Genomic DNA, 26316 nt, shown 5'->3' with positions numbered 1-26316 from the left:
ATAGTCAAAATGACTGAACTGCTTATTGGGAAGCATACTCCTATGACCCAAAAGCAAGTTTCTAATTTTTTGAAAAAATCTTTAAGGCAAAACTTGAAAAAAAAAATGCATTTTAGTTTCAAGAAATCATATGTTAGGTAGTCTAACCAAGAACTATGATTGCAGTTCTATAATTGCCCTTATATATTCTAAAAAAAAATAAATAAATAAATAATTCAATCTTCCTTCCTACTGAAAGAGTAGTTCTCATACAGAGTAGGGGCGATTGCACAAAGACAGTTTTCTACATTTCTTCTGAGTAGCTAGACTTACTGAAGAAGTGTTAGAAAGACTAATTTTTTGCTACGGACAATCTTCTTTTACACTATATTTACAGAGGTCTCCCCCTGCGCTGTGCCCATTTCTTTTTAAACTTCATTTCCTCACAATAGCTCCTCAACGTTTTAACATGGATGACATCTGTTTGACTGCTCCCATGATCTTGCCCATATTATTCCCTCTATTATTCTGTCATAATTCTTGTTATGAAGTGCAAGGAGTTAGAAAGCCTCTGCAAAGACCACCTACTACAAAGCCATCTTAAAAAATGCCTTTCGTAAACATCATCTTCATCTTTACATGAGCTGCTCAAATAAACTGTCCTCTCACAAAGATTTGGTTCAGAAAAAAAAATCAGCCTGTTATGAACATTGCAAGCTTGCTAAAGATGGGACATCTCCACTCTCTAAAGCCACTTTAAAAACAAAATAAGTTTTTAGTGAAAAAGGAGCTCACCAATGCCTACCATAACTGTTCTGTAGCGCAGAGTGCTGCTCACTGCTCTGGAAGAAATACCAAAATACAAAATAAGTGAACGACAAAAGCTCAGGCTTTATGGATACTAAACTGGCCAGCATGTTCAAATCGCAACGTGAAACTACAAACACAATGAAGGCATGCAACTTCAGAAGATGAGTGACAACCAGATGCACCTTATAAATTTCACCAATAAAAAAAAAATTAGCAGTTGAGACGTTTTAAAAAGGTGTTTCTGACTTCTAAAGGAAGAGAGCAAGTTGATTCCTGTGATTGAAAATTCATTTAAGTAAAGGTTTCAGCAGTACTTTGTCACAGACACTGAACTTAAAAGACTCTTTGGAAGGAAGACAGCATCAAGGTCAACCAAGTGCCATGGTCATCTAGCAAAGGGAATCTAAGTTGTCAAGAAGGGAAGAAAGAAAAAGCCTATTTGTCATCTCTGAGAAAGTCTAAGCTGCATGCAAGCTTAAAATGAGATACACATAGAATGAAAGTCTTCAGGTACCAAATATTTATTTGTTCTAGATCGTATGTGATAAAGGTGACCGAATATCCTTTAAAAAGTTTTGAGGCAGATACAGCTGGAACGAAAGCATCTCCCATGCTCAAATCACAGTGTGACTGAGATGTTGTTGTTTACTTACAAAAAATAAAAAAATAATTTAAAAAAGCAAACAAACCAGTATGTTTTGGAACTCTTACCACACTGACATCACAGCATTAAATGCACTCTGAATGAACAGATTTATGAAACACCCGTTTTTAAACAAACAATAAATGCTCTGCTTCTAGAACTTAGGTGACGGCCTTTTAACTTTGAAGTACACGAACTTGTGCTTCTATTAAATAAATCTAGTAATTTGTTTTCACTAGAAAACCCGAAGAGTCCACCGAGTCCAACACACTAAACAGCATGACCGAAAGAATATGGCAAATGACCCTAAGAAGGACGGCAACGCAACAAGTTTCCTACATGTTTGCATTCAAAACCATTACGAAATGATGAAAAACACCACGGCAACCTTTTCTGCGCTTTATCTTCCCACCAATATAAATTCAGACAGACAATCTCCATAAACTAAGATTTAAAAGCATTCAAAAAGCAGCACTGTGAAAATAACTGACATTTATTAACCCCTCTGGAGATCTTCAGTGCCCCAGAATTTCCACAGCCTTCAACACTGCATTAATAATACAAAGTCCATTCCTGCGAGCCTGCCAGGAAAGACTGGGAAGTGAATAAGCTAAACAATGCTGAAATTCCAAGTGATATTAAGAATCTATGCGTGTTTATTTAAATAATAAAAGAAGACTTGTCAATTTAAACAAGAAGTGCTCACAAATCTTACATTTTTGGGGGGGGACCCTTCAAAACACCACTAAGCTACTTATAATGAAAAGATGAACAAACATAAAAAAAAAAGGGGGGGGGGGGATTTTACCATCACACAGAAAATAACAAAGCCTCATTTGTCTTGGTCTGTCATATCCGGCATGTTGATTCAAGCCAATATTAACACTGACAAACATGTTAACCTACAGGACAGCGCTCCATGCCAAAATCAATTCCCACTTGGGAAGATGTGCATGTTTTGAGACGGAGAGGGCAAGCTACGAGAAAGAAAAGATTTAGAGTATTAAATGACATAATATGATACCCTTCTCTATTTAGAAGGGCTACTGAATGTTCCAGTCAGTCACCAAGCCCGTGCTGGAGGTTTTAGTTCGGAGATAGCCAAGCGCCAAGCGCAAGCGCTTTGTTTCCACAGTGGCTCTGCCTGCACGTTTCATCCCCAGCTTCTACTTTACTTAACCCAGAGGGGTACATCTCCCGAGCTAGCCGTCTTGCCACAGCGAAAGCAAAGTGATCGGAGCACTCGGCGATGCCATGCACATTTCTGAGGCCCAGGGGATTAAAAGGCTGGACCCACGGCAGATGCTGGGAGGGCGCTGGGTGGAGGAGCCCGGCGCATATTTCAGGCCGGGCCGCAGCTGCGAGGGATTGACACCGCTAACTGTGGAATCAAGCTCAGGAGAAACTCCGGGCACAGTTCCGGCATCCGAAATAAATTAAAGTAAACAGTGTTGCTCTCTCTCATCCACCCTGTTAGCAGCCTCTCGGTCGAGCTGGAGACCACACACCCAGACCACACAGCACCAGCTGAACTCACTCGCACGCAACATCTAGAAGCTGTCACTCTGCTGAGGTATGGGGAGGAAAAAGAGGGGGCAGGAGTGCAAGAGAGTGTGTCTGTGTGTGTGTGTCTGTGTGTGTGCGTGTGTGTGTTTAGAAAAGCTGCTTGCTCTCTCCTCCTATCATTACAGCTGGTTATGTTTTGTGCGGTTGGGAAGGAGGGAAAGAAGGGAGGGATATTAAAAAAAAAAAAAAAAAAGACCTATAAACCTCACTAAGAAAACACACTGGTCTTGGCCTTTTGTAGTAATGATTTGCACTCCTCCTGTACTGGTTTAGGAGCTGATAAAGGTCTAACAAAGCATCCATTTAACATCAATTAACCTTCTATCTATCACGTGTCAAAAAAAAAAATCGAGACCTGTATAAATCCATTTCACTGCACCTATTAAATGACAGCATCGTACCAGTTACAACACCCAGCACACCTATACACTGCCGTATTTTTAATTCAGGAATTGTGATAGGCTATTTATTCAGGGAGGGACTCCCCACAAAGGCCACTTAATAATACAATGGTTACGATGTCAAAATGCTGAATTTTTCCACAGACATCTCAAAACGAAATTTTGTTCATTAGGATCCTATCCCATAAACAACCCGAGAGAAATGAATGAGCCTACATATAACACTCAGCTTATGATCCATCACCAAGAAGGAACAATATTGAATTCTAAAAATAGATTTAAAAGAAGATTAGCCTGTATTACAATGAACAGAGGCTTCTAAAACGGTAGTCTTGGGGAGGGGATTCCCTCGTTCCTTTTAGTTCAGAAAATCATTTAATTGGTCATTTATATTGCCTGTTGAAACAGAAAAAGCTGAATTAGCCACATGAACACTACTCTTTAAAGATGAAACGTTTCCCTTCCCTTCACTCTGCCACCACAAATGCACGTACCTAATCCACAAAGCTCACCACCACACATATTTAATTTAATCCACTTACATATTCTAACAGCTCAGAACCACAGCCACATTTTCACCTCTTTCCAAAAAAATAATCTATTTACTTAAATGACAACAATCTCCACGTGCCACTATTAAACAAAATCAGCAAAATCTACAATAATCCAAACGTCAATACTAGCCCTATTAACCTGGATTCGGACATTTTCATTGCAGAAAACCTTAAGAAAAAAATCCTAAGAACGTCACCTTATGAAATACATTTCCAAAAACAATTAGCTTTACAGTTCTATAATTTCACGCTGAAAACAAATTATCCCTCCGATTTATTAAGTACATGCTACATGCTGTTTCATGCCAGTTCCTGAATGAATACTTTTGCTGTTAGAGCCAGTTACAGCACCTATGCATTACCAAGTCCCAAGTCAAACCAATTTAAATTTTCTGAATGTCTGCTCTTCCGGTCATGCTAAGTTGGCTAGAGAAGAGCAGTAGCTTAGAAGAAAATGTAATTCAAGAAAGCCCGAACACAGATGTTTCTCCCCAAAATTTCCGCTCTTTACGTTATAAATTGCATTACAACTCCACAGAATTTAAGACATCTACTTGTTAAAAGCTTCTGTATTTATTATGTGACACATCACTATAATCTAGCAACGTTGTGAAGAAAAGCCTTAAACATATATATATATAAACATATATAGAGAAAAAAGTCAACTCAGCTTTACACAAAACCATATCACAGATGGCCATAAATCTCCCATTCGTTTCTAAATTCTCAAAGCACATGTTTCTCTACATCTGCTTCTACCTCCAAAATCCAGTAAGTTTGCTTCATATAGAAGTCATTCCCCTTACTGTCTTCGAGCTAAACCATTCATCCCTCTTTCCTTCTGAGCTTCTAAAGTTATTCATAATTTTCTGAGCATTATTTTAGTTATCAGAAGAATGGTAAAGAATCTGAATACCTTCATCATCTATCTTACGTTATTCATAGGCAGAAATTAGAAATCAATGCTGCCAGAATCAGAAACTTTCAAATATGTTTACTCAAATGCATTCAAAAAGATTCAGAAGTTCAAAAAAATAAACTAAATAAATCCCAATGGGATGGGATTTATTTTTTTTTTAATAGAGAAAAGAAACAAGACACCACAGATTTTTCCTAAGCCCTGTAACTATACACAATATTCTTTATAAAAACACTATATAACCACTGTAATTACACAGTTCACATCACTGAAGATTTAGCTTGTGCTCTTATAGTTAGGACTGCTACAGTAAATTTGACATTTGCCGTGTGACTTTTTTTTGGCAGTTTCTTTTGCTTCAAAAAATATTTAAAAGATGATGGGACGCGCGCTTCTGTTTCTGAGGTTCCCCTATTTTTCATGTTGTCTCCCAGACATCCTGCTCTGTCCCTACTCAGCAGAGTACCCAAGCCATCTGCTGAATAGCATCCTTCTCTACTCACATGGTTGAACACATGTACCTGTCTGAGAGCCTGCATGCCCAGGTATTTTATTACATATTTCAGCCTGCTTCTACCTCATGTACTCTCAATCTCCATTTCCACTCCTCCACCTAAAATCCCGTCTCCTGTACGGCACTAGAATGCTTTCAGAGCAGTGAAGTTATTTTGCGGGAAACAGGAGCTCCGCTGCCTTCCATGCTGATGAAAAGGAAACAAGAGAAAAACACGTCGTCTTCCGATGTAACCCCTTAACTCTTTGCCAAAATAGTAATATTCAGTTTCCCAGCAAGAAACAACGCATACACGTCAAAAACACAGTGATGTTCAAAGTGCCACCGTGCTCTCAGAATTTGAAAACACAGCATTTAAAGCCATCTCTTTTTTAACTGAGAGGTTTTAGGATTAGCTTAAAAATTCAGTTTGACTCCAATAAAAAAGTTGCCATTTAAAAGGCACTCTTGCTCAGCATAATCCTAACTCTCAAACTCCTAAAGACTTTTAGATGCTTTACGGGAACTCCTGAATAAAGGGTACCTTTGGCATACTCATAGAGTAAAAGATAAAATGCAGAACGTAACCTAAAAATCACTGATTTATATTGTCATCTAATCCACAGGCACTTTTACACTGACAGAGTTTCCACTGGCTTCCGCGTAATATAGCTGCAGGTCTGCCTTTGAAAATTTGACCGAAAATTCAGCAGGCTGTTGTTGCCTTATGGTCAAGGGAAAAACAGACCTTGAGGGGCTTGGTGTCTCCGAACTGTTTTCCTTAAAAATAAAACAAACAAATACAGAAAGGAAACACAGGCTTTCACACCCATCACTGAGTGCAATCAGAGTATTTGCTACTGAAAATACTGAACATAGCGTCTGCACTGATTAATAACAACTGGTGTCAAAAAAAAAAAAAAGCTACACGTCAATTTCCTTTTGAAGAAAAAGCACTAAACGCTTCTGAAATAACATAAAAAAGGTATCGTCACATGCACAGAACATGAGAGGACAGGAGACATTTGATTCAGTTTTGTTTTAAATATGAAATACCTAGCTTACCTTTCCCTAATCAAAAAAACACAACTTCCTAATCACACAATTAATCCTCATTTTCAGGCACTTATCTCACTACTCAATGTCTGGGAAAACTGCCTCAGGTTTATTTTTTTTCAGAAGATCACAAAAACGACGCTCTCCCCCCACCCTCCCAACTTTTGACACTGGGAGGATAAGCAGCAGTCCAACAGCTTTTGAAATGAAATACTGTCAGGAATTCTGTCGCTTAAAAATCATTTTCAGGTTAAGGTACAAAATATTCTTTTATCAGCTTTATGTTTAAATTGATCCTTTGCAAGTTGTGAACGTAGACTTTAATCTTTGTGTCCTGTGCAAAAGATGAAACACCGATCTGAGGTGGCTGCCCTGCCTAATCACCCCTCATCCTACAAGCACCTTTACAAACAAAATTTCCCCGTTACCAAGCACCATTTCCCTCCCTTGGGAAAAGTAATCTGAAAGACAATTCTGCATAATACAAATTTATAGAAAGCAGGTGGTCTCAGACAAAAGGTTAAGCTGAAGCACTAGTGTCTGACTTCTGCTAAAAGATATTCATTTAGCTATTTTCAGATTTCAAACCTTCAAGCCTACGTGTAAGTACAGCAGCAGATTCCACTCATACTGAAAAGCTCCCACTGAAGCTAAATCCACTGTAGCACGTACAGTCTTGGGAGCATTGTTCTCAGCGTCCTTGAATTTGAACTGAAGGACTATTGATTACTTTTGTTGAAGATGTTTGTCTTTGTTTGCATAACTGAAGCAATGCACAGCTGTTCAGAATACACACAGGTAGAGCCCATCTGTGCTTCAGAGGCCCATTTTGTCCTGGAGTACTAAACTATACTTTACATCACATCTTCTTTCAGTAGCTGTCCAAACCCACGTTTTCAAAACCACCTTCTATATTCAGTCTTCTGTCACCATCCTATCAAGGTAGCATTCCCTACCCTGCTTTCCCCCTCCCTCAGGTGGATTTGGGGTGAAGTAGAAATGCCCAGAAGAACAGAATTAAAGTAACTCACGTGTGATGATTACTTTCAAGTACGGTGCTTGAGACCTACTGGATTTACAGCTAACCATATCAGTAGTAGACAGAAAGTTAAGTACAGTCTAACGTAACATATCTCAAGTTTTCATCGCTAACAGAGGCTTTTCTACTCTCCCCACTTATTCCCCTTTAGTGCGGCTCCACTGTGAGGAGCAGCGTAATAATGAACAGACTGTATCAGTGGATACAGTTCCTTTTTAATGGGACTCTGGGAAAAATACTGGTGAATTATATATTTTAACATCTTTATTATCTGTTTTTGCCTCTAATGCTCTCAATGGCTGGCAGAAAAAAATGCTGCTTGTATTCACAGGAAAACCTACAACTCAACACAGTAAGATTCAAATACTGTACAATCCAAAAACACTCGGTGAGCATTACCTTTTGTACTAAAGATAAAATGCCTTCTCCATACAACACCACCCACTGCTTAAAAGGCAAGGTATTGAACATTTTATTAAAAAGGAATTTGAGTGTTTTGTTTGTTTGTTTCCCCCCTTTAGTTCATGACTACAACTTTTTTTTGCACTGAATTCTAAAAATGTTCATTAACGTAGGACTGTTATTCAGCACTAATTTCTGACAAAGCAAATACAGCATTAAAAGAATTATTGGGCCTAAAAAAAAGTAACTTATTGAACCAAGGCCATGAAAACACAAGAAAACTTTACGTTAACAACAACAACAAAAAAGCACAAGTTTGATCACTAACATGCTTTTAAATAGTTAAATAATTAATCATTTTCACCTCTGACATATATTAAGAAAAGTTAGGCTTTCCACAATGAAAAAAGCCTTACCACTAAAATGTAAATTAGCGTTTTCACAGAGATAAATCACACCAGTACGATGAAAATCACTGCATCCAAAATATTTAACATGACGTTTAAGACACCAGAAACCCCATCTAAGTAAAAATACTGTTGTCCGAGGGTGGGCATAAATCACACAAGCCATAAACTAAGCTATCCACGGGAAGGAAAAGCAGCAGCAGGGCCTGCCTTTGGCTGCTTCTTGCTGGGTCAGGGCAAGCTGTGACAGACGCCACCGCCAACAGGGAGTTAAAAAATTACAGAGCTCAGCTTCAGGTGGCCAGAAGACGATGCAAGGAGACAGACCTGATTTAAGCGACAAGCTTGTTCGCTTGCAGTTTAGAAAAGAAAGAAAAACAAGGAAAGAAACAAGGAAAGAAACAAGGAAAGACCTGATTTAAGTGACAAACTTGTTCGCTTGCAGTTTAGAAAGAAAAACAAGGAAAGAAACAAGGAAAGAAACCAGGAAAGACCTGATTTAAGTGACAAACTTGTTCGTTTACAGTTTAGAAAAGAAAGAGAAACAAGGAAAGAAACAAGGAAAGAAACAAAATAAATAGGCTCTTTTACTGGGTTGACAAATTTATTTATTGCTTTTGACGGTTTGCGGCAGTGAAATGCATGCAACTCGTTAAAGGACAAAAGGAAGCGTCTTCTTGTTTTGAGAATGATCAGAAAAGGAGCGATGGAAAGTAAAAGTGAGATTACAATTTTAAGCAATAGCGTAAAGAATGGGTAGCAATAGTTGAGGTTTCATCTATGTTCTGCCAGAGCTAAATGGCTTAATATTCTCTGGCTTTCCACTCAATGCTTTTGAGCACAAGGCTGGAAGCTGAGAACGCAACAAAGAGAAAACAAGCCGAGAGCAGCAAAAATTAATAGTTTATTAGCGAAGCTGTGAAACAGAGCAAGACACCAGGCTCCCCGTTGGCACTGGGACACCCCTTGCCAGTGCAAGCTCCCTCCCAGGCTCCCAGTTCAGCTACTGGAGAGGGAAGGGGGGGACGGCGCCTGCTGCCCCTGCCGCAGCCCCAGCCCCAGCCCCAGCCCCAGCCCCGCAGCCCCCGGCGGGGCGGGAGCGGCCTAAGATGGCGGACGGCGGGGGGGGGGGGGGAGGGGGGGGCAGGAGCCGGGGCTGCCCCGGCGGGAGCCGGCCCCGCGCAGCGCGGAGCGGGGCCGAGCGGAGCGCGAGGCCGCGCCGTGTCACTCACCGGCCACCGTCGCCGCCGCCGCCGCCTTTGTAGCCGGCACCTGGGGCCGCGCCGCTCCCAGCAGCGCCTCGGCGGCCGGCGCTCGCAGGCAGCGGCAGCCGCGGCCCGAGGGAGTCGATGGAGCGCGGAGAGATCGAGGGGAGCCCGCCCCCTTAAAGGGGCTCTATGGCAGCATCGAGACGTGAACACAAAATCATAAATAAATGTTAATACATCCAATAGTAATCAATAAACAGTCATAAAACTGAAAGGCTTCGTGATTTCTCATAGTGCTCATATGCAGGGCAGAAACCCACCGCCAGCACCTGCAACATGGCGGCCTGTGGCCAGACATGGTGGGCTGTGTGTGGAAGGAGGGGGAGCAGCCCCGTGCCTGTGGGGCAGGCAGCCGGTCCTCTCAGATTTTGGCCAGGAGCCCCGGCTGCGTCCTGCGTTGCAGGGGACAACCATGGTGGTGCCCACAAAGTGTTGCCACACCAAGCCCATGGCCACGGTGCAGAGGGCTCGACGTTATTTACGTGCTCCCCTTTGGGAAACTGCTGTTAGGTGTGTGGGATAAAACGCACCTGCAGCTGGGACCCTGTAGGACTGTCCCCTGCTGCCCCTCAAGTGGGCTGGGGCTTCCTCACCTACCAGGCTCGCTGTGGGGTGTGGGGCGATAGCAAGGTTTTTCAGGTCATCTGTACAAAAAAAAAAAAAAAAAAAAAAAAAAAAAAAAAAAAAAATCCTCAGAAGTGGATGGGGAAAACCTGTGAAAGTCCTTTTCTTGGGGAAGTTTCTTTTTCCCCAGCAGCCCGACCCCCCGGGCAGTGGCTTTCCGGCACCGCCGTGGAACTGGACAGAAACAGGACACAGCTGCCGCAGGAGATGGTGTGCGGGCGGGCATTGCAGCCACAGCTTAGTCGTGCAAATCAGCCCTGGTTTCCCAACAAAATTGCCAGAACACATCTTACACCATCTGTCTACCTAAGGCACCTCTGAACAGGGGCTCTTCTTCCTTTTGGAAAGGGCCAGGAGATGTCCTTTTTTCCCATTCTGCTGGGATTGTTTGGAGTTTGGTTGCGAAAGCCAAGTGCAGATGAAATCTTAATGGAAAGCAGAGGGAAAATAATGAGAGAGAAAACAGAAGGGAGAATCAGTTGCTCAGTTTTGCCAAACCAGACCTAAAGTGGGACATTAGTGGGAAAATAAATTATCTTTCATAAAACCTCAAAGAACTTGAGCACCATAAAAAGCATTATGGCAAAGAAATGTCATTTCCCTCACTGTTTTTCCAGAAGTGAGAGCTGCCCAAGTTATATTAGTAGGCTGTAATATCTCAGTACGTGAATAAACAACTCATTTCTGACTCTTTCCTCTGGCTTCTTTAAATCATCACACGGCATCTGCCTGGGGAACAATGAGAGCCTTTGGTGCCACTCTTTTCTCTAATTACCTCCAAAGTTGTTGCTGGTGACTGAGCAGTTTTCTGTTAATACCTGATGCAGAAAGAGAGCTCGCTTGTCCATCCTCCATGAAAAGTAAAGTTGGCATCACATTAAAAAAAAAAAAAAAAAAAAAAAAAGTATAACCCGCTGCCACCCATTTCAAGATGATGTTTTTCCTTCATGACAGCTTGTTTGCATTTTCTCATTAAAAGCCTGTCATCAGATGTGCCAAATAAAACCACTACTTTGAAAGGTTTGGTTGATACTGAAGACCCCACCCAGCACTCCACATACCTGGGTGAAGCCTTGCCAGATGCTCTCTCTGAGCGGGTACCTATGCCTAAAAAGCCCATTGACTTTAAGAGATGCATAAAGGGAGATGTTTTTCTGGAATATTTTGTAATAAACAACCCTGAATTTAGATTTAGATAAATGACAAACTTCAGAGTCGGGCTGAAGTTTTGTTGTGGAGCTGACTGCATCTTCTACATCCTCTGCTGTAAATACAAATACTGTAAAAATGTGAATCAATATCAAGAGAGGATCTGAACTTCAGAAGAGACAACACCCCAGTGTCAGCCAACATAAGAAAAGGCTGCAAGACCTTTGGAAACATCACCTAGACTCCCCATCTAGGGTTTTAAACCATCTGCTTGGCAGTGTTTTCGTGCTGATCTTGGTCCTAGGGAACCTGTCAGAACAGCACAACCAGACTAAACTCTGTGACAGCAGGAGCCTGAGGGATGGTGTATGTGGGTTCATCCACAGGCATCCGCGTACACAAATCTTGCTGTTGCCAAGAGTGGCACCCAGGACCCTTGTGATCTGCAGGAGCCCTGGATAATATTGTCAGTGAAGGGCTTCCTGTGTGCAGCACTTTGTTGAATCTATTGTGGGTGGTTTTCCCAGCTGATGTGCAGTGACCATGTGGTAACCATCACCTACCCCTTCAGCGACTCCAGAACAAAGCTGACAGTGACTGACTACAGATTTGACCCACTGGAGAACAGAAACACTGCCCCACACATCCCTTTAGAACAAAAGGAGGAAAACTAGTGCTGTCATATATATAACCATATATGTAGCTTATAGTATGTATATACCGTAGTATATAGTATATATTTGCTGTCATACATAATGCTGCTAATATAAATATATTACTCCATGGAACTCCAGATGCCATTAAAGAGATTAATCTATGCTGTTAAAACTGAGGAAAGAAATGACAAGTTGTAATATAATGACCTGGTAAATAGTAAGTATTATACCTCATAGAGGTCACAAAAGTAATTGCTCATTCATGCCTTTTTCTAATCCATTTATGCAGATTTGACAGTGATCTGTAAACATTACATCTCTCCACAAAGTTGGGTAAACAGATATGAAAGCCAAGAGAGATTATTATGATCATCTTGTCTAACCTGAATATTGAAAGCTGTAGAATTTCCTCCAGCCATTCCCACATCAAGCTCTTTGTGAAGCTGCTTCTTAGAGAGACATTTTCATCTTATTTTAGGGAGTTGGAGAAATTGTGAATGCATCGCTGCACTTCTGAGGATTTCTCAGCAGTTACCCTAACACGTACCATGCTACCCTACCGTGTGAAAAATAACTGATAGAAATACAAATTTTATTTGAAAAGGTAAATCCATCTAGCTGCAGCATCTGTCCATTGCAAGCCTGCTTCTTGTTAACAGAAGTATCTTCCTTTTGAAGATGTTTATAAAATACAGCTTTACTCCTTCACCTGCTCTTGGATTAAACTTTGATTCTGCACTGTATAATTGCCTTTCCAGGATTGTTCTCCTTTCTGAATCCTTTCAAGCTTACAGCTATTGCCCTTCTTTTTTGACACATGGACATCAAAATTAGGCCTCTCCCTCTTTCTGTTTGAGCTTGTGAGGTGAATATTATAAACAGGGAAATCTAAAGAAGAGAAAAAAACTAAGAAGCACAAGGCTGAAAATCACTTTAAGAATCACCTTTCTTCTCCCTTTCCGTGCCCCAACACAGGATCAGCTATTCTTTTGCTATAACGTAACCACTTTTTCAATCTTGTTCTTAAAGACTTCCCAGCATGGTGCTTTTACCATCTCCTCAGGCAATATTTCCCAGTGTTTTAATACCCTTATCATTAAAGGCGATTTTCTTAATGTGTGCTCTAAGTATTCCCTGCTGAAATTTCAGTCTGTTTGTGAAAGATCTGTCCTTACTGGGTCCAGAGAAATGATTGTTTGCTCCCTCCCTTTAACAGCCTTTCGCAAATTTTAAGGCTCTGTCTCCATTATGTTCTTTTATTCATTAAACAAAACAGCCCCGTTAGCAGCCTGATGTTCTACGCTTTCAGGACTGGTCATCAAGCCTGATCTCTGCTCTACATTTCTCCAGTCACTTAACGTCATTCTGGAAGAGCAATGCCCCAAATCTGGCTTGTTCCAGGTGAAAAACATTTTAAAAAGGATAAACTCCAATTGCAGTCACACTATGGCTTGGCAGAACAAGATGATTGCTTTGCCTGTTTTGCGCACTATCTTCCCGTTCCTACACCCTCATATGGCAATTTGCCTTTTTACAACAGCATAACAATGTTGACTCGTGTTTAGCCTGTGATTCACTCTACATTTTTCCTGTGCAACTGTAATCCTGTTTACTTTTCCCCTTCCTGTATCCGGGGAACTGATGATTCCATGTCTAATACAGTTGCACCTATTGAATACTCTCTTTGTAAAATTTCTTTAAAAAATTCTAAAATTTCTGAATTCTAATTCTGTTCTCTAACATGTTTCTAGCTGCTCCCTTCTTCCTGCTCTCCCCAGATATAGCAAGCTTAAGTCTATATTCCATTCTTCAGATAGTTAACAAGCAGTGATAATTAATATCAGATTCAGGACAGACCCTTGAGGAACCTCTTCCAATCCATCCTTCCATTTTGATATTAGGCCATTTTGCTAACGCTTCCCCAGCCATTCCTCTAACCTCATGGGATTTTCAATCTGGACCATATTGTCTTTGCTTATTCTTGAGGAACGTTGCCAATTTTTTTTTCCTAAAAGGAAGACACATGAAGTTTCACTGCTTCTTTCCTTTGTATAACACCTATTACCTTACTGTAAAACAAAATCAGGTTGGTTTAAAAGGATTTGTTCTTGAAAAATCCATGTTAGTTTTTAGTCATATTATTTTCTTCTAATGCTTACAGGTGGTTTGTTTGATCATTTCCACAAACCAAAGCTACCTGACGCATAAATTCACCAACTCCTTTTTTTTTTTTTTTTTCTATGTTTAATTAACTTTAAGTCTGATTGAAATCGAGAGGGCTACTTTCATGTGAGAGGTGCCTTCTGAGGCAGAGATCAGAGATCTGAACCAGGAGCAAACCCAACCTTTCCCTGTCTGCTCTAACAAATCTAACATATTTTTTTTCTTCATTTTGATAAGTAAGTACAGAAAGAAGTTCTTTGACCTTTGCAGCCTTTTGATCATTATCTAGGAGTTTCAGCTAGAAACCCTCATTATATATATATTCATCGTTGCTGAAAGGCAAGAGAGAAAGAAACAACGGACTGATCATTGTTTGCCCCCAGATGATTTCTGGTATGTCTCAAGAGAAAAAAACATACAAATTAATGCACACAATATTTTGAGTTTTCTTCCAGAACACGTACAGTCAGTTTTTCCACATCAAACAAAAAATACAGTCTTTTGCACTTTCAACGATTTCCAACAGTACACAAAATTCTGTCACTGGTTTACTTTCTTGGCTAACACCACCCTAATTCTTCCCTTTCAAGGCTTATCCAAGGAATCTGTGCACTACTGACCCAGAGGCATTGTTTCTCTAAACAGCACCAATGAAACAAATTATTACTCTACTTTGTGCAGCTAAAAATACTGAATGCTGTATACTACAGCTCTGTCAAGGGTGTCACAACTAAGTTGCATCAGTTTGAATCTTTCTTGGGACCAACCTTTATCTTCTGTGTGTATTTTTAAATGACAGATACAAAAAAAAAAAAAAAAAAAAAAAAAGGAAGTTGAAACCTAAAGCAACATAAAATTATGCCACATTTTTATTTATTTATTTTTTAGCTTTGATAAAAAGATAATTCAAAGACCATTTTGCATTTTCTTTCCCTGGAGGTCCAGGAGAAATTCCAAAATTCTATCCCACTTTTCCACAAGAGCAAACTGTGGTGCAACTGCTGTCATTTCCTGGCTTTTGGGAACAAGCAGAGAAAAGCCGTTCATCAGATATTTCTCTCTGACTTCCGAGATCGTGTCGAGTGAGGGCAGAGATCAGCTCTCACGTCCTGCTGCCCACCCACCCCAGCTCTCCTCCAGGGGTGGCAAGCATACCTCTGCTTTGGTAGCAGTCAGCACATCCTGGTGTGCCCTAGTGAAAGCCAGATAGCATAGTAAAGACCTCTTTTTTAATAACCAAGCTCATTTTGATGAAATCCAGTGGGAAACACGTGCTTCCCATACTTGCCCCATTCCAAGGCTCTGGTGGCACATGTCTGTGGAGAGAGGATGTGACAAGCAGCCTGAGGTCACCTAGGGTTTTGCTACTGCCATTGTTTGCTCACCATTGTGCCTATCATTTTGTAATTTCATGGGCACGTGCAATGTCTTGCAGGCACATGGACATATTTTGTGAGCACTTTGGGGCCAGATCCATTTTGTTCCGTATGTAGTACAATGGGGACTGTTATTTGACAACCGATACATAATAGTAAATAAACAAAGGCTGATTACACAATAGATGTATCTCATACACTTTTGCAAAAACACATTTATTTTTAAAGGAAATGATATGGTTGCCTTTTTTTTTTTTTTTTTTTTTTTTTGGTATGCATTTAATGACGTAAATAAGCATTCCATCTATTTCTAAAACCCTTCTTGGCTGTATCTTTTTCCTGCCTAAGTTTCCCTCTCTCTTCTGTCTTATTCCTCCATGTCATTATCTTCTTCCTGACCTGTCATGGTCCTATGGTGAAAAAGGGAGGGAAAATGAAAAAAAAATAAGGCTGGGCAAAAGGGAACAAGAAAGACAAAGTGGTTAGCTACAGTATGCTATCTGGGCCAAGGAGAATTGTTCTTCCAAAAATTACCTTCTGATAATTATGTTCAGATTAATATCACAACTCTATGCCACTAACAGGAGGTTGCATTTTACATCAATTAGGTATAATTATGGAATTTCTTTTAGAGATAAAAAGTTGTTTTAACATATCAGACAAGCAATTAATATTAAAATGTAGATTTTGATCCATGCCATAAATGCACAATCAAAGGTACCAGATCAGACAGCTTGATCTGAAACCCAGATACCTGACAATATTTTACTTTAATGAACTACAGTTCTAGTCTTCGGCATTTCTTATTGTCACTTATTTTTAGACACGGAAGACTATCAGGAGAAGTGCATTTACATGAGAGGGGTGTTTGGCCTGGACTTCAGATCTACAGCAATTTCCACAGAAATTTTTGAAAAGAACACTGGTTAGCATTTAAAAACACAGGGCCCTAAATTTAGACTGTTAAATCTGTATTTAGCCCTGCAATGTGCTGAGCACTCTGGCTGCGATCCAAGAAAGCACTTACGCATTCCCATTAACTTTAAAACACGCTCAGGTCTATTATTCACTTTACCAAAAGAACTAAACTCAAATACTTAAACTAAGCATGCACTTCAGTGAGCGGTTGGACTGAGCCTTATTTAACCCCCATTTTGCCCACTGTTAAGACCCCAACTCACGTTATTTGCATGACTTTCCCTGCTGTAGCAGCAGGACTAGTCATAGCAATGAAGCTCCTTGAGCATCTCACAGATTTCAAGGCTGTTTTTCCAAAAGGGCCAGGTGCCTATCACACTTTCAGAACCTACCACGAAACACACATTTCAAAACATACATTTTGGCCAATATCTGAATACAATTATAGAAAATATTCTGTCCTGTTCCTACTGGATATTATATTGTGTTTTGCACATCCAAATCTAACTTTTGTGCACTATTCACATGCTTCTGATGGCCTGATAAAGTCCCACTGCAGTGGTTAAGAGCCAGTTTTCAATATCTGTGAGGGATGGTACAATAAGCAGGATACTATAGCAAAGAACATTCAGGTCAGACCTTAGGAAGAACTGCAACACTAGAAACAATGAAATACTGGGACAGGTTATTTGGGAAATGGGATGAACCTCCTTTACTGGAAGCCTTGAAGAAGCCGTTAAATAAGTGCCTACCAGAAATGATGCTATTTGTGGTGCTACAGTCAGTCCTTCTTTACACAGGCTGGATGCACTTAGGCAAGTTCAAAAGGTGCCTTACAGCCTCTGTGAAAACATTAATTGTAGCAGTACTTTTATCAAGATACACTGAGTCCATCTTGCTATTTACTGCCTAGCCTTTCACATTGGTATCTTTGCATTTGCCCATAAGAACCATGTCACAATTCGGTTATCAGCAAACAGCAATATTAGACAAATTCGCAAGAAAGAAGGGTGGCTTTTTTTTTTTTTTTTTTTTTTTTTTTTTAAGCAGTTTCTAGCAACAGAAGGAAAAAAAAAAAAAAAAAAGAAAAAAAAAAAAGACGGTATGTGAAAACTGGCTAGAAACATTTCCATTAGATTAAATTCCAAAAGTTATCAGATGTAGTTAAAGACAACATCCGTCACAATCTACCAAAAATTCTGGTATTTTCTGAAAAGGGGTATTTGCAGGAAAAATATGAAAACAATGCTCATTTGTGAATGTGATAGCCAGCAGCTAGTTACTGTTCAGGACTGTATCTTGCAGCTAAAATGCGTGCTCTCTCCTCCAGTGCATAACCACTAAGCCCCAACAACCCTGGTGTTGCCTTCACCAACAGTAAAGGAACAAGCAGAAGATCTTCTAAAGCATGTGATGCTCTGGAGATTATGCAACATAATTTTTCTCTGTGGGCAGCAGACCAAGTTTTAAAAGTGCCCATTGTGCCTGCTATACATTCCCTGCCTTCCTGTGAAGTGCCAACGCCAAAGCGATGGGGTGGCTGTATCCTTGACAAGGCACAGAAACGCTCAGTGAGGAGAGATGGGGCTGGGGGAGCACCCATCTTCCATTTAAACCCTATTATTGATTACTGCTCACACCTGCAAGGCAAAATTAACCAGCTGTAAATATAAAGGTTCGTTTAATCCCTTTTGTAACATCCAGCTGAAAGAGAAGTCACCATGAATTGTGACAGGGCACACACAAAATACACTCAGATAGGTTGTTCCTCTACCACTAGCTTGGGGGCATTTTTTTAAACTACAAAAATCAACCTTTTTTTCCCTGGGAAGTGGACAGGGAGGAAGTTTGGAAATAGCACTGGAACCGGCTGGAGAGGTCCACTCCAGGTCAGAACTTCCCCAGCGTGGATATCTAGAATTTCTAAAGAATTAAGTGGAAACGGAGGAATAATAAGGGATGACTTTTTGGTTTCAGACTTTCTCTATTTAAAAACAACAACAACACCCTGCTTATATTGGTGTTTTACTCGTTTACAAGAAAATGTTTGGTGCTTGACTAAAAAATCTCCAAATTTCAGTTGTAGATGAAACCACAAAGTGGCATCCTGATTATGCAGAAATAGGAACAGACATTTCCTTAAAAAAAAAATAAATAAAAAATTTTCCTTTTGGACACTAGTTTTGTCTCCATTCTGTAATGTCTACAAATTCAAATAGTTTGGTAACCTTGAAAGCATGTGCCTGTAGGTAAGAACTGCGTCCATCTTCAATTCATTCTTCCTCTGAATAATTTCTAAGATACAAATCAGCATCCTAATGGCAAATTTCTCATTACAGATTTCTTTATATCTGCGTTCCAGGTATCAAAGCATGATTCCCCAAAATTTCAATAGTTGCAGTTAGTGTACTGAGGAGAAAAGCAATACAAAACAAAAAACAAGCAGGATGCTATTTGTTAATGTTGACCTTCTTGCACTAACCTTAATTTCTTGAGCAAAAAAAATGCAATAAAGCAAAATACTTAAGCAACAAGAGAAGAACGATGGAGGGCCGCAATTCTGGGGAGGGGCTGGGGAAAACATTTGAAGAATCTTAAAATCTAAGGCAGGCACACATAGGCAAGCACGTGCACCTACGAGCACAAAGGTAGGGATGACGCAGTGACCCTGGCTGCCGTGGGATTACATTCCTGCAGCGGTGCAGGGAGGCACAGCATAGCGCCAGGGCCGAGCCTACATGCCGGTGGAGCTGGAATTTGCCTGGAGAGGGCAGGGGGGGCTTCTTCTCTCCTCCCTCCACACGCATTGTGTAGCGATTGAACTCTGCCAGACTTGCAAAGAATACACGTTCTATTATCTTTTCATTTCCATGGCATCTGTGCGTTTAAACTTTCATGCCTCATTCTGCCTGCGTGTGATCGTCTTGTACATGTATTTAAGTTGCTGCTCTTGCCTCTGATCTTGAGGGACAAAAGCAACAGCGAATTCTTTTTCCATTATATATTTTTACAAAAGAACTACTGTAAAAATTAATCAAAGGTATGCCGGTTTTTATCGTTATTTTTTTAATTTCGGGGGGTACTTCTCTTCATATTGCAGCGGTTTTGAAATTGAAACGTTGCACTGCTGAGAAAGTGCCATGAAAATATAACCCACTACATTCCATGAAAATAAATAAGCAAGGCCACCCAAATTTTCAATTAGTGCTAGTGCAGTGTGCAGGAAATGGCTCGGGAACTGTCAAAGGCAGCCTTAGGCTGGGTCGTGGATACGGAACAGTGACAGGAAGGTTTGAGGCAGGAATACAGGCTCAGTGTGAAGATGGCTCCTCTCCAAGGAAAACGGCATGCTAATAGGTTAATACTGATTTCCTGAAACATACAGCCTGGGTATTACACAGTGGAATTTACATTCTGACAAAGGCAATTGCGGAGCCTCGAGACTTTGCTTTTTTGGTGATGAAATAACACTAGAAAATTCAAGCTGCATTATATATTTTATGTTTTAAGCTTATTAAACATTCAAAGTACAAACTGTGCACATATTTTTAAGCCACCTGAAATAGCAACAGCCTCACAAGTTTGGGAAGCTGGTATGAGAATCGTTACATTTCAACAAGTGATGCCACCGAGAGATACTGACCAGGGTGGAGTTAGGCCACTTTCAGAGCTGATCTGCCCTGAATCCAGAAATATTGCCCAATCAAACAGACCTGTACAGAACTGGGGAATGAGACACTTTTTTTTTTTTTTTCTTTTTTTTAAAAAAAACCCACAACCTTCACAGCCAAAGAGGTATATTGAATATAACCCATGACTGAGTCAGACAAAGGTTGGACAAAGGACTTTGGAAACTGAAAAGCTAAAAGCATGAAACTGGACAACGCATACCTTCCTGCAAGTCAGAGGAAGGGTTCCAGTTGACAGCAGAAGGAGCTGCACCAGACCTTAATCCTGAAAGCAAGTGCCCAAAACATGAAGAACAAAATGAAAAAAGGAAGAAACCGAATGGGAGAGAAAGCCCCATCTAGAAAAAACATCCAGCCAACCTTTCTCTGTCAGCTGCTGCCTTTTTCCCTCTACCCAAGTGGTTGAGTGCTGGCCAGCTGTGGGTGGCACTACAGTGTCACAGGAGGCCCTCATCACTGGGAATTCTGCCCAGGTAGAGCCTGGAAAAGCCGAGCCACACAAAAAGCCCCTCATTGCTTCTGCCTCGTAATGCGATCTCATTGCAGTCCCAGCCTCTTCCATAGGAAAACTTCTGTGGGACCGAATGCACAGAAAACGAGCTGGGACCCAAAACATGCCTGCTGATAAGAATGCGCTTTTCAACTCTTCTAGGGGATGCTATTTTAAATAAGGTTTGTAAAAATTTCAATCAGCGCAGAATACTTGAAGTTCCAAGTACCTTACCTCCCCTGGAACCTCTCTAGGTTAAAGTCAAGAGTTGTGCTGCTTGCCTGTGAAAGAGCAATTAACATAGCAAGGAAGGAAGTGGGGAGAACTTTGGGGGCGAGGGGGAGGAGGGTTAATTTGTTTTCACACATCGTGGTACATTTTTTTGGTCATACGTGATAATTATTTAATCAAATGGAATTTGCTTGGTGGTATTTCACATGACACCACTGCCAATCACTCCAAAGCAAACAAACCCTTCAGATGGTAAAGGGAGAGATTCCTCATCTGTCTTCTGGCAAACTGCTTGCTGTGAACTCTGAATGGCACATCTAATATTGCTGGAGTGATTCATGGGCAGCTACTTGGAATAGGCTTCAATTCAGGGAAGTATTTGCCTGTTTAGAGAACTTTGAACAGCTTTTGCAGAACTTGTCAGGCTCAGTCATTGTCCTGAATCAAGATGCTCTGCTGAACTGAGGCCACAGCTTTTATGAAAAGGTACTGCTTCCCTATAGGAATAGAAAGCCTCATTTCCTTTCCACGTGAACACTTGATCCATGATAAATGTTTATAAAGTTCCCCTTCACCAAGTTTCTTAACTGCTGAAGAATAAATATTTGAAGAATCACAAATACTATAATCAAAACCACGTAAGATGCTACAAGAGTGTTCCCTATTGTACGAAAAAACAAAGGAGCTGAAGCTTGCAGAAAACTTCATTTTCCTGGTTTGAAAGCTGATCTACTGTAGGATACAGTATGTATTATCTTTGTGCAATATTTTTAAAACAATGCCTTAAATGCCATTGGCTTAATTCTTACCATATTACTATAACAAAACTATGGAAGCCCTGCAGAAGACCAATGAAGAAGAGGGTTGGGAGTCCCACCTGCAGGGTACTGAGTGCTTTAAGCTTCTATTCAGTGGAGTCTTGGGGATTAGACCCGTGTTTAAGGTTAAGGACATACCCAAGTGCCTTGATGGATGGCAGCCAGAATGTTCAGCACCTTCCAGGACTGAGCCCTTTGCTGGCGCTTGGGATAGAGACTTTCATTATTGAACAAATTCCTTAGCTGGAGTAAAAGTTATGGTTAAAACAAAAAGGCACATTTCCCAATTAAAGTCTGTAACACTTGCATACTTACCCCAGGAAGCACTGCGTCACTTGATGGAAACTACTCACAGATTTTAGAAATGTAACTGTACACATAGAGTTGAACAAGACTTTTAGTTTAGTTATTAAGGTTAAAATCCTTGTTCCATGGAACAAAATGGGAGTACCACCATTTTTGTCAAGGGGCTTAGATTTTGCTCATCTTTTATTGTGTGACACAGCCTGATGTGGAGCCTCCTCCTGCCTCCAAATTTGACTGTAATATTAAATTAAATGGCAATTTTCTATGGCTAGTGGCCAAATTATCCAACAATGTCTTTTTAATACAAACAAAATTTAAAAAATGTAGAAGTAATGTTACTTTAATGCAAGTGATGTTTCCTGAATTATAATCAAATGGGATACAAGGATAAAATTAGACATAAAATTACAGTGATTCAAGGCTGTTTGGAACACAAACCTACACCTCTGCACAGGTCGAATTATTTCTCAAGTCTTAGTTTCCTCCCCTTCTTTCCCTCCCTACAATTTTTACATATATCAAATACAATGGAAACAGCTTTTCTGTCTTGGAAGGTAATAAGGTCTATAGGAAGTTTAACCATGATAACTCTGGACTTATGCAGATAAAGGATAGTTCCCCGTTTTCCTCTCCAGGTTGGCATGCAACCAGTCTGGAAAAAAAGTCCTATCGTTTCATCATAGTGAAGAGTGAGGGTGCTGTCCCTCTGGGCTGTGCAGAGACATTTCTGGGCTCTCATCACCACCAGGCTGCCCATGCACTCCAGCAGTGGCAGATAAACAATGAGCATCTGAGCGAGCATCACGGCTGTGGTGTTTGGGCTTCAGCCCCATGCGCATGCCGGAGTTGCAATTGCAGCCAGCATCAGACTGCCCACAGGCCAGCACTGACTTCTGCAGAAGCAGAACGTGATTAGAGCAATTTTCACCTTGCATGTTCTGTATGTTTGTAATTAGCGGTGAATTAATGCAGAACATTCCTATGGGAGTTCTCCTTTCACCAGCAACAGGCATGTCCACGTATTGGAGCCAGGGCAGAAAGAGAAATGTATTGAAAAACATTCTCCTTTTTGTGTCCTTGTCAGCCTCCAGGTATAAATAATATTTATAAGTGAAATCTTTATCTCCATTTATGTTATCATTAATTTGCACAGCAACTGCCAAGAAAAAAAAGTGGTGATATCTTTTTCTAAGGAAATAGCCACAGAGTCCATTCAAATCTGGCACAGTATTACAAGGAAGTGAAGAACTAATACGCACATTTTGCTGGTGAAACTGTTAATGAAACAATCTCAGCAGAATTACCTTCCTCATTGCTGTGTGATAGATCAGTATGCATTTCTCCTCTCTCAAGATATAGCAATAAAATGTCACGATAAAAGCAGGTGACAGCTGGAGAAAGAATCAGGTGTGCAACCTTCTGTAAACATTTAACAGCTTCTTATGCACAACACTACTGCTTTTTTGAGTAATGTTATATAAATGTCTGTGCACGCTGACAAGCTTTTCCTCTACTGATTTTCTGGTTTTCAAACACCACCAGAGGGAGCCCACAACCTCTCATAAGTACATGCGTGGTGGGGTTGACATTGAAAAAATGAAATAAGAATTAAGCTGCCTTTATGTTTCAAAGAAATATATGAATATCTGATTCAATGAGATCTACATAGATACAAAGTTCTGGACAGTGACATGTGATGTACATAAACCAGCTAAAACAATGGAGAGAGAAGGGATTCGGTGCTTTGTTGCTGTTTTCGTGTAATGGGCACTACTTTTAAAAATTCTATCCATGCTGAGTTTGCGTTAAGAAATAATATTCAAGCAAACTGAGGAAAACAAGGCTGTGTGCAATTACTTAGGGTATTTTATATTCCACAAGTAGAACTATTGTGGAAGACCCTTTTAAATTTTGGTCATTAATACAATTCACGAGAGTTCTAGTATGCTAGAAGATAAATTTTGGAGATGTGAACAAAATGGTTTAAGCAGCCAAATACCATATGGTATTTAGGAACATACTTTTAAATGCCACTGTTGCCTCTGTGTAACACCATCACATGCACGAAAACATAACTTGTTATTTACAACCTGGCATTAGGGGCTGCTTCATACAGCCACCAGGGTCTACTCCCTTGTAAGTGCTGATGCTGGACAATGGTAATCACTGAAAAAAGGCTATTTGGATGGAAGCATGAGGAGCACAATGCCATGAAGAACTGAGGTCTACAAGTGTCTACACCTTACATATTAGTGATCGTAGTGGCTGTCATGAAGAAGACCTTCCAAATCTGGGCTGACTTGCTGTATGACTTGCTACCAATTTGGCCATCAGTTGGTCACTGGTCTAATTAAATTTTACCTTGACTAGAATACAAAGAAAGTACTTACCTGTGCAGACAGTCCAAATAGACTTAGCAGACTGAATGATTAGGCACTTTTACCAGAAAAGGCTAAAAATACCAAGTATAAATCATGATCCCTTACCATGAGTTACCTGTTGTAAAGATTGTTCCAGAAGTTCAACAAGGCTCTGACCAAAACAAAAGTAGACACTAGGAAATGCTCAAGAAGTTTGGCGTAATGATACAGCGGATAATATATGTAATTTGTTTGCACTTGCCTAGGTCAGTATCTTCAGGAACCAAGTCTTGGTTTTATAGGAGAAAACAAAAAGCTTAAAGTACACAAAAGCCTAAGATGAAGATGGTCAAAAGGTAATGTATGATAGCAGGACCTGATGCATAAAACCACTGTTTCTTTAATCAGCTGAATAAAATTAATTGAGATTAGATAAGCTCCAAGTTGCTGTAGCCAAGAACTGGATTTTAGCTCTTGCTAACTGTTGGGGAAGGCTCTATAACACATGGCTCTTTTTCTGGGTGCAGAAGAAAAAACACATTGCATACATCCTTCCCTTGATGAATAGTCACAGGCTTTAATTACAAGACTTTTCAAATCAAGCTTCAACTTATAACTGGCTAAGGCTCTCTGTAAGAAAATGTGTGTCTTTGTGATGCTTTAGTTCTGGTGGACACACAAACTGATTACCTACGGCTTTTGCAGATTGTAAAGCATTATTTTCAGTTTTTGCACTGAGCTCTTGCCATTTGTTTTAATTCCACTGCTGTGACCTCAGCGATGGAGGAAATCATTCTTTCCCAGTTCTGGCTCTGTAGTTCTCTGGGGAAGAAGGTGCTTTAAACAATGCCTGAAATGCTGAACTAATATGCAATTCTCTTTATACACACATTACAAGTAGACTAGTCAATGCCACAGAGCACAAGCCAGGAAAACAGATTGGTAGTAGTTGTGCAGCACACATCTCAATGACAGCGGGGACTGAGTCCTGTAACACTGTGAGTCCTGATCTCAGCACAAAAGGGTCTAATTCAACATTCAGAAAAAGCACTTTCATCTGATCTACCTTACTTGGCCCATAGGACAACTCATGAAAAGTAAATAAATAAAAGGAACTAAAGGTAACATTATGTTATTTCTGTCCTCACTTCCTCCCTAGGAGACACAGCAAACTTGTAGCCAGTTTATTATTTAGATCAAGTAGAGATCAGCTAATTAAAAAAAAAAAAAAAAAAAAAAAAAAAAGATATTATTAGAACATCATAATTAAGGGTGGAAATTATTTGAAAGCCAGGAAATTCCTCGTTTAGTTTTCACAAAGTCCTGACCATTAGGGCTTTCTCATTAGGAGAGAAATCTCATTCTCACAGAGGCTGCACAGATTACAACCACCTAGGTGCAGAAGATGATGCAGGGAAAGAGTTCAAGACTGGGTCAGATAAAAAGGGCATCCTGCAGGTGGAGAAGGGTCTACCCTCCCAGAGGAACTCTGCAAAGGGCTGGTGCAAAAGTCCCAGAGGCGACTCTCATGTCACATCTCTCATGAACCCTCATAAAATCCAACCCACGTCTGCTTTTAGTGCTTTAAAACAATGAAAGATGGCTGTTCACAAAACGTAAAGCGAGGACAAAAACCTCTTGTTCTTCACCCAAATTGCAGTTACTATTGCGGCCTGGCTTGGAGGGCAGCCAGAGTCCCTCCAGGCGTGCCAGCACCCAGCCACAGCGCTGCTCCAAGGAGATGGCTGCAGGGGACGTGTGACAACCCCTGCGGCCAGGGGGCAAGCACAGGGCCACAGCCACAGCCAAAGTCCATCTCCTCCAGCCCTAGGCTCCTTCCTTGCCCCGCTTCCCACGGCGCTACACAGTCGGGGATCGCGCCTGCAGCCTCCCTCGGCTGCCCATCTCTCTTTGAGCCCGTGAGTCACTTCCTCTGCTCAGATCCCACCTTTCAAAACTTCCTTTTTCCTCCTCGGGGGTACGTCTAGAAACCCTCTTC

At 40.7% G+C, this 26316-nt stretch overlaps 1 protein-coding gene across 2 annotated transcripts in view; it reads right to left on the bottom strand.

The window, feature by feature from the left end:
- EXOC2 (exocyst complex component 2) overlaps window positions 1-9597 on the bottom strand; it is a 132338-nt gene extending 122741 nt beyond the window's left edge. Inside the window, exon 1 of one of the 2 annotated variants that reach the window (XM_082753103.1) lies at window positions 9502-9597. The gene's annotated coding sequence lies outside the window, so the exon portion shown is untranslated. Of the gene's footprint in view, window positions 1-8278; window positions 8761-9501 lie in introns of those variants that run through there. The other variant, XM_082753104.1, reaches the window with a different exon arrangement.
- Between the last annotated feature and the right edge of the window lie 16719 nt (window positions 9598-26316).

The sequence above is a fragment of the Aythya marila genome (genome assembly GCF_965140915.1).
Source record: "Aythya marila genome assembly, chromosome: 2".
NCBI classification, from domain to species: Eukaryota; Metazoa; Chordata; class Aves; order Anseriformes; family Anatidae; genus Aythya; species Aythya marila.
This window is presented reverse-complemented; position numbering and strand designations above follow the sequence as displayed.